The 12,869-nt window shown below is 53.5% G+C and overlaps 1 protein-coding gene across 3 annotated transcripts in view; it reads left to right on the top strand.

Moving 5' to 3' along the window:
• Positions 1 to 10,297: 10,297 nt before the first annotated feature.
• Positions 10,298 to 12,869, top strand: part of LOC136588320 (uncharacterized) — a 30,815-nt gene continuing 28,243 nt past the window's right edge. For 2 of the 3 annotated variants that reach the window (XM_066587434.1, XM_066587436.1), the window contains exon 1: positions 10,575 to 10,676. The gene's annotated coding sequence lies outside the window, so the exon portion shown is untranslated. Of the gene's footprint in view, positions 10,677 to 12,869 lie in introns of all 3 variants that reach the window. The other variant, XM_066587435.1, reaches the window with a different exon arrangement.

Consider the following 12,869-nt stretch of genomic DNA (forward strand, 5'->3'; position numbering starts at 1 on the left):
CTAGACCTTTTCTAGAATAAATCCACAATTTATCAGTTAAGCCTTTTCTGTTTTAAAACGACTCATTAAGTTCGAAGATTGTGTTCATAATTCACAAGTCCGGGTTCCAGTTTACCTGTAACTGGTGGTGGCAGCGGGTATTTGTGTGTGTGGGCATTGTAGAGCTTTGGGGTGCGCTAGAACAGATAAGTGGTCATTAGAGCTCCCGCTTCGCATTCATGCAGGAGCCCGGGAAAGCTGGGTACAAATCAGCCTGTATTCTACCAAATCCAAGTTTGCAATTTCGCCAGAGTGATTGATCGAGGCGCTGCTGTGACAGCGCTTGGAATAGTCGATCCATGAGATATCGGGGACAGGAGCGGGATCGATAGGCATTGTCCCCTCCTCCTGTAAGTGACAGGCATTATTATTGAGTTGAGCATAAAAGGGGGCACCTTTACTGTGAGCACTAAAAGCAGCACTTGTGGGGGTCTACAGGGGGGATATTACTGTATAGGGCTCTAGGGCTATCTGGAGCACTATAGATGGGGATATTATGTAAAAGTATAGAAAATGTCAGAAGGGTGCTGGTGTTCGAACCAGATGTAGACAAGCGAATACAAATGCCTTCAGTTGGAGAGGATGTCACTTGTGATGACTGGATACAATGCTACTAAAATGACTTCTATGGTCGGCAGAAAGACTGTAGCGCTGCTGTCTACTGCTATATGGTCAGTAAGGCCTCATTCACACGGGCATACGCATGCTTATGTTACGACTGAAGTTCTGTTCTTCTGCATTTTGTCTCCTTTCATACAACACTAACTCTGAACTTTAGCCCAATTCTGTTTTCTGCCTGAGATGAGGATTCATGTGGGGGTGCAGCCATCCCTTTGTTTTCTCAGAATGTCACAGCAGGAATGTTACAAGTTTTTGTAGATCTGTACTTGTCTGTTAGTTTCACATGAGAACGTATGTGAAGCGTTGGCATAAAGCCATGAAGACTCCTTCTTCTTCCTCATAAAGACTCTGTTTGTAGTAATAAACTTGGAATTCCTTGAATACAGCGACATGTTTGAATTCTCCAGGCCTGTAGTAACATATACTAATTTGGAACCCGGCAACATGTCTTTGGGGTCCCTGGAATATCTCTAACACTTTAGCTGTGTGTTTGTGCATGTTTAGTGTTTTTGCGGTGTATGCAGATTTTTTAGTGCACATTTACTGAGTATGTACTGTGTGTTTGTCAGGAAAGTCCCACGGAGCCCACAGAACACAACCATAGAAAGCTCCGATGATCAGCCAGACGCCATATTGTTGTGCTTCGTGTGCTTTCTGCATTGTCGTGAGAGTGCTGGAGCTTTCAGACGTCTTCAGGATGTTCTGGTCAATATCTTAATTCTGAAGAGTATTTTTTGGTAGTGCTGTTGGCTCTTGCTGCTAGTTACTATTGGTTTATAATTGTAATTATTGGATCCTATAGAAGCTCTGTGAAGGCTCACATTTTCTGGGCTTCCAGAATGGGTCAGTGGCTTCTATCCAACCAGTTGACCCTGCTATAGCTGCACAGCCTTCCTGGCTCTTCAGGTCCACCTGCCCTGTTCGTCACTGTGACAGCGGAGGCCTTCTGTGCCCCTTTGTGTCCAGAGGTTTGGACACCAGGAGGCGCATCTTTACATACAGGATCAATAATAGGTATTAGCTTCTCATCATCAGACAGTAAGTTGGAACCAGAGAGGAAATGTGCAGCTCTCTACTTCCTCGTGGTCCACCAATGTAAAAAAAAACTGCTTCTAGGACAGGGGAAACTTTGGGTTTGCTAGAATAGGGAATAGAATAGTTGGAAAAGAAGAAACAAATTGCAAGGAACAACAGTTTACAGGTTAGAAGAGTGGGACTTCTAGTTGGGTGTAGATGGACCTATTGTTGGGTGTAGGCTAAGATCATCTTGGGCCATGACAACCAGTACAGTGAGAGAGAAGAGATTGTTCTATGGCAACCCAGTGTTCATAATACTTTCTGAAGGCCAAGCCCATCTCTGTTTTGTGCAGAGAGAGAATTGAATGGTTTAAGGGAGGTGGTTAATCTGCCCAGATAGACTTGGCCAGGACACTTCAGTAGCTCGAAGACTCTGTAGGAGAAGTGTATTTAGAGAGATTGTAGAACATATAGGAGATATGGCAAGACGTTCATTAATGGCACAGCATCCAACCCAAGCATAAAACCCTCGGACCAACTACAGAAATCTTCCCCAATTATTCAGGATTGTTGCTGGAGTAAAGAGTCTACATTTATTGGAACCCACACTCCTAAATTTAAGCCTCTAGAGTTAAGCGGTATTGGAAGGAATTGGCCATGTAGTGTTGGAGAAGGTTTGGAAAACCCACATTTAAAGTTCTGAATTTCTGAAAGTTAATTTTAAAATTGGAGATATGTTGAAAAAATTGGATTTTAGTCATAATTAGAGATGAGCGAACGTACTCGTTTCGAGTAATTACTCGACTGAGCACCGCGATTTTCGAGTACTTCAGTACTCTGGTGAAAAGATTCGGGGGGCGCTGGGGGGCGGGGGGAGGCGTGGCGGCGCGGGGGGTAACAGGGGGGAGCCCTCTCTCTCTCCCTCTCCCCCCCCCCCCACTCCCCGCTGCAACCCCCCCACTCACCCACGGCGCCCCCCGAATCGCGGGAGTGTCTCTCCGTAAGGTCCAGCAGTAGTCGGACAATATTGCGGCATTCCATTTGCCTTGATAACAATTTTCCATTTGAGAAATGTCCTGGTGGAACCGTTCTCCATGTTGATCACTAACAGCACCAAGGTTATCCGGGAAGAAGTTCAAATGATCGTTCAAGAAATGTATTTTTAGTGACATGTTACATCCCATATGGTGGTATGATTACAGTATGTGTGTGGTGAGGATGCTATTACTATGGGGTGTTAGCATCCCCCACACACATATACTGAGATCATACCACTGTATGGGATGTATTACTATGGGGGCCACTGTCTGTGTGGGGGGTGCTATTACTATGGGGGCCACTATTACTATGAGGTGTTGCATCCCATACAGTGGTATGATTACAGTATGTGTGTGGTGAGGATGCTATTACTATGGGGTACACTGTGTGGGGGGGGGGGGGGTGCTATTACTATGGGGGCCCATACGGTGGTATGATCTCAGTATGTGTGTAGGGGGTGCTATTACTATGAGGGCCACTATGTATGGGGGGTACTATTACTATGGGGCCCATACGGTGGTATGATCTCAGTAGTTCATGTACAATATCACGATAGTTCTCTGCCTTATTGTTGCCTAAAAGGTTCTTGCAGACACTTGTAAGACAGCCATGCCTTTTTTTCAACATCGTTCAACATATCAAGCAAATTTTCGTCAGCCATCACTTCCCTAATTAGCGGTCCTACAAATATTCCTTCCTTAATTTTTGCTTCACTGATCCCTGGGAACTTCCCCCACAAGTCCATGAATCCAGAGATGTTTTGTCCATGGCTTTTACACAGTTTTTGGTGAGACCCAATTTCATGTGCAGCGGAGGCAGATACACATTTTTGGGGTCACCAAGAGGAATGTTGACCCCATTCTTCTGTCCAGGCAGCAGTTCATTCCCAGCAGGCCATGTTTTCCCACAGTAGTGTTTTTTTCTGTCTCTGCTGTCCCACTCGCATAGAAGGCAGCAGTGCTTTGTGTAACCGAGCTGCAGGCCAAGCGGAATCGCAAAAACCTTGGGATCTCCACATATACGCCATTTGTATTTCTCATATTGGACAAGTGGGAGGAGCTGTTTGAAGTTCTCATATGTCTCCTTCAGGTTAATGCATGAGCAATCGGAACTGAAGGAAATCCGTTCCCATTATGAAGAAGTCCTGCTTTCAGACTAACTTTGCTGGAGTCTATGAACAAGCGCCACTCATTTACATTGAAATCATGGGCAAGAGTCCCCATAATGGATTCGATATTACACAAGGCCACGTCACCTTCCTTGGAGACACATTAAAAAAAAAAATAGCACGTCGGTCACGAAAAACACACACTTTTGTATCACGTGAAAGGAGATTCCATCCTTTCAATCTGGAACCTAAAAGCTCAGCCCGTTACTTCGACAAATTTAAATCACGAACAAGATCGCTGAGACCCCATTGAGTCACAAAGTGGGTCTCATGTGATTCCCAGGGGTCCTGAGATGTTGGGTCGGTCTGTATGTCCCCTCTCAGTCTTCTGCATGGTCGTCACTGTATTCACCTTCACTCACGTTCTCAGGAGGCGCTGCTAGTGGCAGTTCTTCACTGTGACATGCCGGGCTTATAGCAGATGGGAATCAGGATATTGCACAGTTTTCCTGGTTTTCGAGGTGATTCCAACAGTCTGTTGTATGATCTGTTGGTTCCCTCCGAATCATGGGAACAGCAGAGGGCATGGGCCGTGTTCCTCTTAACCAGCCTGTCAGGAGTGTAACATATCAAACAGCACATGTGGGGAGCCCATCTGCGGTCCGGTCCACCAACCTTACACCCACAATATAGTCCGTAGCACTTTTCTACAAGAGGATTAAGTTTCCATTTTTGCGATTTCAGAGTAAACTGTCCACAGATATAACAAAAAGAATCGGGGCTGCTGACAGCGGTACGAGGCATTTCTTCTGAACTGACACAAAACACAAACCTAGAACTACAAGCCGTCACTTCCAACAGCGACTGTTGCCTGAACTCTCAAGGCTGGGATGCCGGTGGCAGCTGACGCAACAGAACATGTTTGTACATCGAGCAAAACTCATGGGCAATGTGGCCAAGCCTCCATTATTTCCTGGGGCTGGTTTTCTAAACTAAGGGTTTTGTATTGTAATTCCGAGTATATTTCAATGGTTTTTCAAGCATTACAACTGCTGAATTAAAGGATGCGTTTTCAAGGTTTTCTATAAAAAGGGTAGCGCGTCGCAAGAAAACTGAACCTGATACGCAAAAACTGATTTTATTTTCGAATTCAGCACCCATGACTTGGCTAAGAACCATTCACATTCTTTGTAACAAAAATGCTGTTTACCATTGATCATTACCTTTATTCACCCAAATAAGCTACAGTCCATAAGTATAGTCAGGAGGATGAGCTGTGATCTCCTTTACTGTACCTGTGGGACAGCAGCTGTGTCCCACTTTAGGCAGTTTCTGTGGTAGATCCATATAACAGCATCACGCAGACTGATCTCACTAGAAAATGACTCCCTAACCACAAGTAGATCTGAGCTGATCAGAATGAGATCACATGACCATCCGAGGAAGAGGAGGCCAGGAGTTCAGATAGAAAGTTATAATGAACCAAGGTAACACTAGCCAACTTATATATACTGGGAGGGCAGCTACACAATGAAGAAAAAAAATCATTGAAATGCCCATTTAGGGTTTTCTTTATTTGCAAATCTGCAGCAAAATTTACAGTATTTCTGCATCAAAAACTGAGTCGAAATGTGAATTTTGACGCAAAATTAACTGCACATCAACAGCTGATTTTGGCTTGCTGCTCCTCTCACCTCGCAATCACAACTAAGTGTTGCTGTCAGATGAAGCAGCCGCCGGGTAAGTTTTGCTCCGTGCACTGCAGTTAAAAGCTATGTCACTCCAGTCGGCGGCTCTCCCTACTGAGCCATTCAGGCCTTTGGACAAGTTCTTGTTTCCCAGATCCTGCTATCCAGTTCCTGTCCTAGCTCTGTCCTAGCTCTGCCCTGTTCCTAATTAAGCCTGCTATAAAACCTGGCCCTGTTCCCTCCTTCCTTGCATGATTATTGTGCTCCACAAGCCCTTGATCAAGACCTCCTGATACTGACTTCTGGCTTCCCTTCTGACAATGCTGTGTCCTCCATTTGTACTGCGACATGAGACCTCCGGTTGCTGACCCCTGGTTCTTTCCTGGCTACTCTCCAAACCTTCCGCTACTACACCTGAGGCTACAACCCAGTGCCTGAAACCACTACAGGCTGCTGATTGCAAGGTGAGAAGAGTCAAAATCTGCACCAAGGGTGGTGGAAAATGAGCAACCTTTCTGCTACATGTGAACGTACCTAAATAAGATGAAACAAACTCCTAAAAAATAGACACAAGCTTTGTGAATTCTCAGGACTGAACACGAATTTTCACTATTTGTAATGGCGATTTCATACATTGTGTAATTTGGGCTTTAAATTGCGCACCAAAATTGCTTAACCATGAAATATGCTCTAACAAACCCAAATCACTCCCGCTGGAGAGAATCTGCAGTGTTAGATCGCGATGCTGTAGATTTTCAAACCCGCGGCGTGCTTTGTTGTGGAAAGCCACAGATTTTCCCGCGGACTTCATTCTTTGTATGCAGATCTTCACAACAGAATTCACAGTCCGCACATGGATTTACACCTACTCTGAGAGCATATTTACCGCGGCAATAAACTCGCACAAGTTCTTTGCATTTGTGCAATTCCCAGAACATATGCGCTGCATTAACCCCTTGTTTTAAGGAGGAGAATCAGTCTGGAGGGGGAAGGAGGAGGATCAGACTGGAGGGGGGGGAGGAGGAATCAGACTGGAGGGGGGGGAGGAGGAATCAGACTGGAGGGGGGGTGAAGATCAGACTGGAGAAGGGGGAGGGAGAACAGTCTGATTTTCAACCCCCCTCCTGTCTGATCCTCCCCCTCCTACACCCTCCAGTCTGATCCTCCCCCTCCTACACCCTCCAGTCTGATCCTCCCCCTCCTACACCCTTCAGTCTGATCCTCCCCCTCCTACCTCCTCCAGTTGGATCCTCCTCCTCCCTCTCCAGTCAACACTGCTCGGTACAGACTGCATCACTAAGGGATTCTCCTCCTCCCCCCTCCAGTCTGTTCTTCCTCCCCACTCTCCAGTCTGATCCCCCCACCACCAACACCAGTCTGATCCTCTCCCTTCCCCCTTCCAGTTGGATCCTCCTCCTTCTCCAGTCTGATCCTCCTCACCCCCTCCAGTCTGTTCTTCCCCCCCTTTCCAGTCTGATCTTCCTCCCCCTCCAGTCTGATCATCCTCCTCTGCCCCCCCTCCAGTCTGATCCTCCCCCTCCCCCCTCCAATCTGATTCCCCCTCTTTCCAGTCTTATCCTCCACCCAGTTTCCAGTCTGATCCTCCTCCTACCCCCACTCTGACCCTACCCCCAAGTCTGATCCTCCTTATCCCCCCCCTCCAGTCTGATCCTCCTTCCCCATCCCTCTCCAGTATGATCCTCCTCCTCCCTCTCCAGTCTGATCCTCCACACCCTCTTGAGTCTGTTCCCCCCCCTCCAGTCTGATCCTCCCCCACCCTCCAGTCTGATCCTCCATCACCAGTCTAAACTTCCCCCCTCCAGTCTGATCCTTCTCCTCCCCCCTCCAGTCGGATCCTCCTCCTCCCCCCCCTCCAGTCGGATCCTCCCCCTCCCTCTCCAGTCTGATCATCCTCCTCCCCACCTCAAGTTGGATCCTCCCCCCTCGTCTTATCCTCCTCCTCCCCCCTCTCCAGTCTGATCCTTCCCCCACCCCTCTCGTCTGATCCCTCCTCCACCCCTCTCCAGTCTAATACTTTCCCCCCTTCTGATCCTCCCCCTCTCCAGTCTAATCCTCCCCCACTCTACCTCCAGTCTGATCCTCATCCCCCCCTCCAGTCTGATGCTCCTCTTCCCCTCCTCCAGTCTGCTCCTTTCCCCATCCCTCTCCAGTATGACCCCCCCCCCTCCAGTCTGATCCTCTACCCCCTCTCGAGTCTGTTCCTCCCCCCCTCCAGTCTGATCCCCCCTGTCCAGTTTGATCCTCCCACCCACTCTCCAGTCTGATCCTCCTCCTCCCTCCCCTCCGGTCTGATCCTCCTCCCCCCTCCCCTCCAGTCTGATCCTCCTCTCCCCTCCAGTCTGATCCTCCTCCTCCCTCCCCTCCAGTCTGATCCTCCTCCTCCCTCCCCTCCAGTCTGATCCTCCTCCTCCCTCCCCTCCAGTCTGATCCTCCTCCTCCCCCCTCTCCAGTCTGATCCTCCCCCCCTCCCCTTCCAGTCTGACTCCCCTCCCCCTTATCCTCCTGCTCCCCTCCCTCGAGTCTGATCCTCCTCCCCCCCTCCAGTCTGATCCTCCTCCCCCCCCTCCAGTCTGATCCTCCTCCTCCCCCCCCAGTCTGATCCTCCTCTGCCCCCTCTCCAGTCTGATTCTTCCTCCACCCCTCTCCAGTCTGATTCTTCCTCCACCCCTCTCCAGTCTGATTGTTACGCCTGTCAGCTCATAGTTTAGTTTGCAAGCACACCTTGTTCTGTCCAGACGAGCCAGGGTTAACATATCCTGTGCCTTCTAGTCAGGTTAATTACCCTGCTAGGTGTCTGGAGGTGTGCTGGTAATTGACAGGTCTATCTATAGGAAGGTGGGAGGAGCCGATAGGTAAAGTCCAGCTCATGCTGCCTGGGAGTGGCCAATTACTGTTTCAGTTTTCAGTGTATGCTGAGTTTTCCAGCTACTCTGACCTGCTGGTAATCTGGCCCTGGTACTTTGTGCCATTCCCTCAGTCTTCTAGCCAGTCTGCCTCGTTTGGCATCCTGCTTCTGTCAGCTTGTCCACTAGACCTCGCTGTTATCAGCCAGGGTTTTCCAGTCCTCCTCTGTTTGTATCTTGCTTCTGTCAGTTTGTCTGCTAGACCTCGCTGTTATCAGCCAGGCCTCACCATCTGCCTTTGTTCTATTCATATTGTTTGGTGTTGGTTCTTGTCATCTGCCTTTCCTGTCGGTGCTAGTGGGTAGTTGTCTCTTGCATATGTACTGCGGTCCCTGCCTGTCGCCCCTAGTAAGCGTAGGGTCAGGGTTGGCGGCCTGGACATGTCCATCAGGGCTATCTCCAGGAAGGGACAGTGGCGTGCATACCTAAGCACCCCACTAGTACCGAAACACTGATTCTTCCCTAACCCCTCTCCAGTCTAATTCCCCCCCCCCCCTCTAGTCAGATCCTCCTCCTCCTCCCCCCAATCTGATCCTTCCCCCATCCCTCTCCAGTCTGATCCTCCCCCCAGTCTGTTCTTCCTCCTCCCTCCCTCTCCAGTCTGATCCTCCTCCCCCCTCTAGTCTGTTCCCCCCTCTCCAGTCTAATCCTCCTCCTCCCATCTCCAGTCTGATTCTCCCCCACTTTCCCTCCAGTCTGATCCCCCACCCCTCTCGAGTCACTTCCTCCTCCCCCTCCAGTCTGATCCCCACTCTTTCCAGTCTTATCCTCCACTCCGTCTCCAGTCTGATCCTCCTCCCCCCCTCCAGTCTGATCCCCACTCTTTCCAGTCTTATCCTCCACTCCGTCTCCATTCTGATCCTCCTCCTACTCCCACTGATCCTTACCCCCACTCTGATCCTCCTCCCCCTCCAGTCTGATCCTCCTCTTCCCCCTCCTCCAGTCTGCTCCTTCCCCCATCCCTCTTCAGTCTGATCCTCCTTCTCCCCACCTTCAGTTTGATCCTCCTCCTCCGCCCCCTCTCCAGTCTAATCCTTTCCCCCCAGTCTGCTCCCCCTCTCCAGTCTAAGGCTGGGTTCACACAGGGCGGATTTGCTGTGGAAATTCCATGCGGAATTTTGCCGCGGGAAATCTGCCTGCGGCCGCTAATCCTGGGATTAGCCGGCCATGTGGACGAGATTTCTCAGAAATCTCGTCCACACGGGAAGGCAAATGCGCAGCGGCTAAGCCGGCAGAAGGCGCCGCTGCGGAGCGGATTTGTCGACTGCAGCATGTCCATTTTTCTCCCGCTGCGGCCGCGCTCTCCTCCAAGGGAACACCGGCCGCAGCGGAAGAGCGAGCGGCCGGGCCGCTTCAAAACCGCCGCGGGTCTTGAAGCAGCGGTACTCCCGGCGGAAATCTCACGTTTTTTCGCTGCGGCCAAACAGTGGGATTTCCGTCGGGAATCCACCCAGTGAGAACCCAGCCTTACCCTCCTCCTCCCTCCCAGTCTGATCCTCCTTCTCTCCCTCCAGTCTGATCCTCCTTCTCTCCCCCCAGCCTTACCCTCCTCCTCCCTCCCAGTCTGATCCTCCTTCTCTCCCTCCAGTCTGATCCTCCTTCTCTCCCTCCAGTCTGATCCTCCTTCTCTCCCCCCAGCCTTACCCTCCTCCTCCCTCCCAGTCTGATCCTCCTTCTCTCCCTCCAGTCTGATCCTCCTTCTCTCCCTCCAGTCTGACCCTCCTTCTCTCCCCCCAGCCTTATCCTCCTCCTCCCTTCCAGTCTGACCCTCCTTCTCTCCCCCCAGCCTTACCCTCCTCCTCCCTCCAGTCTGATCCTCCTTCTCTCCCTCCAGTCTGATCCTCCTCCTCCCTTCCAGTCTGACCCTCCTTCTCTCCCCCCAGCCTTACCCTCCTCCCTCCAGTCTGACCCTCCTTCTCTCCCCCCAGCCTTACCCTCCTCCTCCCTCCAGTCTGATCCTCCTTCTCTCCCCCCAGTCTGTTTCTCCTCCTTTCTCTCCAGACTCTACTCCACTCTAGCCCTGAGCACTGCACGAACCTCCTCGTGGCTCCTCCCCCACATGTGACAGATCACATGACCATGACATCACCAAAGGTCCTACAACGTCAGTGACAGCGAGGCTTGGAACGCAGACAGGAAGTTTGTGAACAGGTAACATCCGGTGTGTAAGTTCTGTCAGTAGCCGGGGCTCCAGCGCCCGCGTCCCCTCCATCCAGGACGGGCTGAGGAGCGGCGGACACGGTGAGAGGCGGCGGGGCTGTCAGTGCTGTGTATGGTGTAGGGTGTCACGTGAGGTACATAAGGGCTGGTCACAGCCGCATACTAGCGGTCAGTAGAGCCGGGGATGTCCCTGCCTGCTGCCTGTCCGGTCTGTGCCGATTACCTGCCGCAGAAACCACCGGCGCCGAGCAGAGACCTGCGACTCCACGCAAAACCAGCGACTTTACCAACTCTATGCGTGTAAATGGGCTGCGGGCGAATAACGGACGGGAGACCTCAGCGGGCGCGAGCGGGCGAATGACGGACGGGAGACCTGAGCGGGCGAATGACGGACGGGAGACCTCAGCGGGCGCGAGCGGGCGAATGACGGACGGGAGACCTCAGCGGGCGCGAGCGGGCGAATGACGGACGGGAGACCTCAGCGGGCGCGAGCGGGCGAATGACGGACGGGAGACCTCAGCGGGCGCGAGCGGGCGAATGACGGACGGGAGACCTCAGCGGGCGCGAGCGGGCGAATGACGGACGGGAGACCTCAGCGGGCGCGAGCGGGCGAATGACGGACGGGAGACCTCAGCGGGCGAATGACGGACGGGAGACCTCAGCGGGCGAATGACGGACGGGAGACCTCAGCGGGCGAATGACGGACGGGAGACCTCAGCGGGGCGAATGACGGACGGGAGACCTCAGCGGGCGAATGACGGACGGGAGAGTTCAGCGGGCGAATGACGGACGGGAGACCTCAGCGGGCGAATGACGGACGGGAGACCTCAGCGGGCGAATGACGGACGGGAGACCTCAGCGGGCGAATGACGGACGGGAGACCTCAGCGGGCGAATGACGGACGGGAGACCTCAGCGGGCGCGAGCGGGCGAATGACGGACGGGAGACCTCAGCGGGCGCGCGGAGCGAATGACGGACGGGAGACCTCAGCGGGCGAATGACGGACGGGAGACCTCAGCGGGCGAATGACGGACGGGAGAGTTCAGCGGGCGAATGACGGACGGGAGACCTCAGCGGGCGAATGACGGACGGGAGAGTTCAGCGGGCGAATGACGGACGGGAGACCTCAGCGGGCGAATGACGGACGGGAGACCTCAGCGGGCGAATGACGGACGGGAGACCTCAGCGGGCGAATGACGGACGGGAGACCTCAGCGGGCGAATGACGGACGGGAGACCTCAGCGGGCGAATGACGGACGGGAGACCTCAGCGGGCGAATGACGGACGGGAGACCTCAGCGGGCGAATGACGGCCGGGAGACCTCAGCGGGCGAATGACGGACGGGAGACCTCAGCGGGCGAATGACGGACGGGAGACCTCAGCGGGCGAATGACGGACGGGAGACCTCAGCGGGCGAATGACGGACGGGAGACCTCAGCGGGCGAATGACGGACGGGAGACCTCAGCGGGCGAATGACGGACGGGAGACCTCAGCGGGCGAATGACGGACGGGAGACCTCAGCGGGCGAATGACGGACGGGAGACCTCAGCGGGCGAATGACGGACGGGAGACCTCAGCGGGCGAATGACGGACGGGAGACCTCAGCGGGCGAATGACGGACGGGAGACCTCAGCGGGCGAATGACGGACGGGAGACCTCAGCGGGCGAATGACGGACGGGAGACCTCAGCGGGCGAATGACGGACGGGAGACCTCAGCGGGCGAATGACGGACGGGAGACCTCAGCGGGCGAATGACGGACGGGAGACCTCAGCGGGCGCGAGCGGCGCGAATGACGGACGGGAGACCTCAGCGGGCGCGAGCGGGCGAATGACGGACGGGAGACCTCAGCGGGCGAATGACGGACGGGAGACCTCAGCGGACGCGAGCGGGCGAATAACGGACGGGAGACCTCAGCGGACGCGAGCGGGGCGAATAACGGACGGGAGACCTCAGCGGGCGCGAGCGGGCGAATAACGGACGGGAGACCTGAGGGGGCGCGAGCGGGGCGAATAACGGACGGGAGACCTCAGCGGGCGGGCGAATAACGGACGGGAGACCTCAGCGGGCGGGCGAATAACGGACGGGAGACCTCAGCGGGCGGGCGAATAACGGACGGGAGACCTCAGCGGGCGGGCGAATAACGGACGGGAGACCTCAGCGGGCGGGCGAATAACGGACGGGAGACCTCAGCGGGCGCGAGCGGGCGCTGGTGGCGGAGGCACGCCGGCGGGTCACATTGCAGAATCCGCACGGAGAACCTGCAGCAAAGCA

Source organism: Eleutherodactylus coqui, chromosome 13 (assembly GCF_035609145.1).
Source record: "Eleutherodactylus coqui strain aEleCoq1 chromosome 13, aEleCoq1.hap1, whole genome shotgun sequence".
Classification (NCBI taxonomy): domain Eukaryota; kingdom Metazoa; phylum Chordata; class Amphibia; order Anura; family Eleutherodactylidae; genus Eleutherodactylus; species Eleutherodactylus coqui.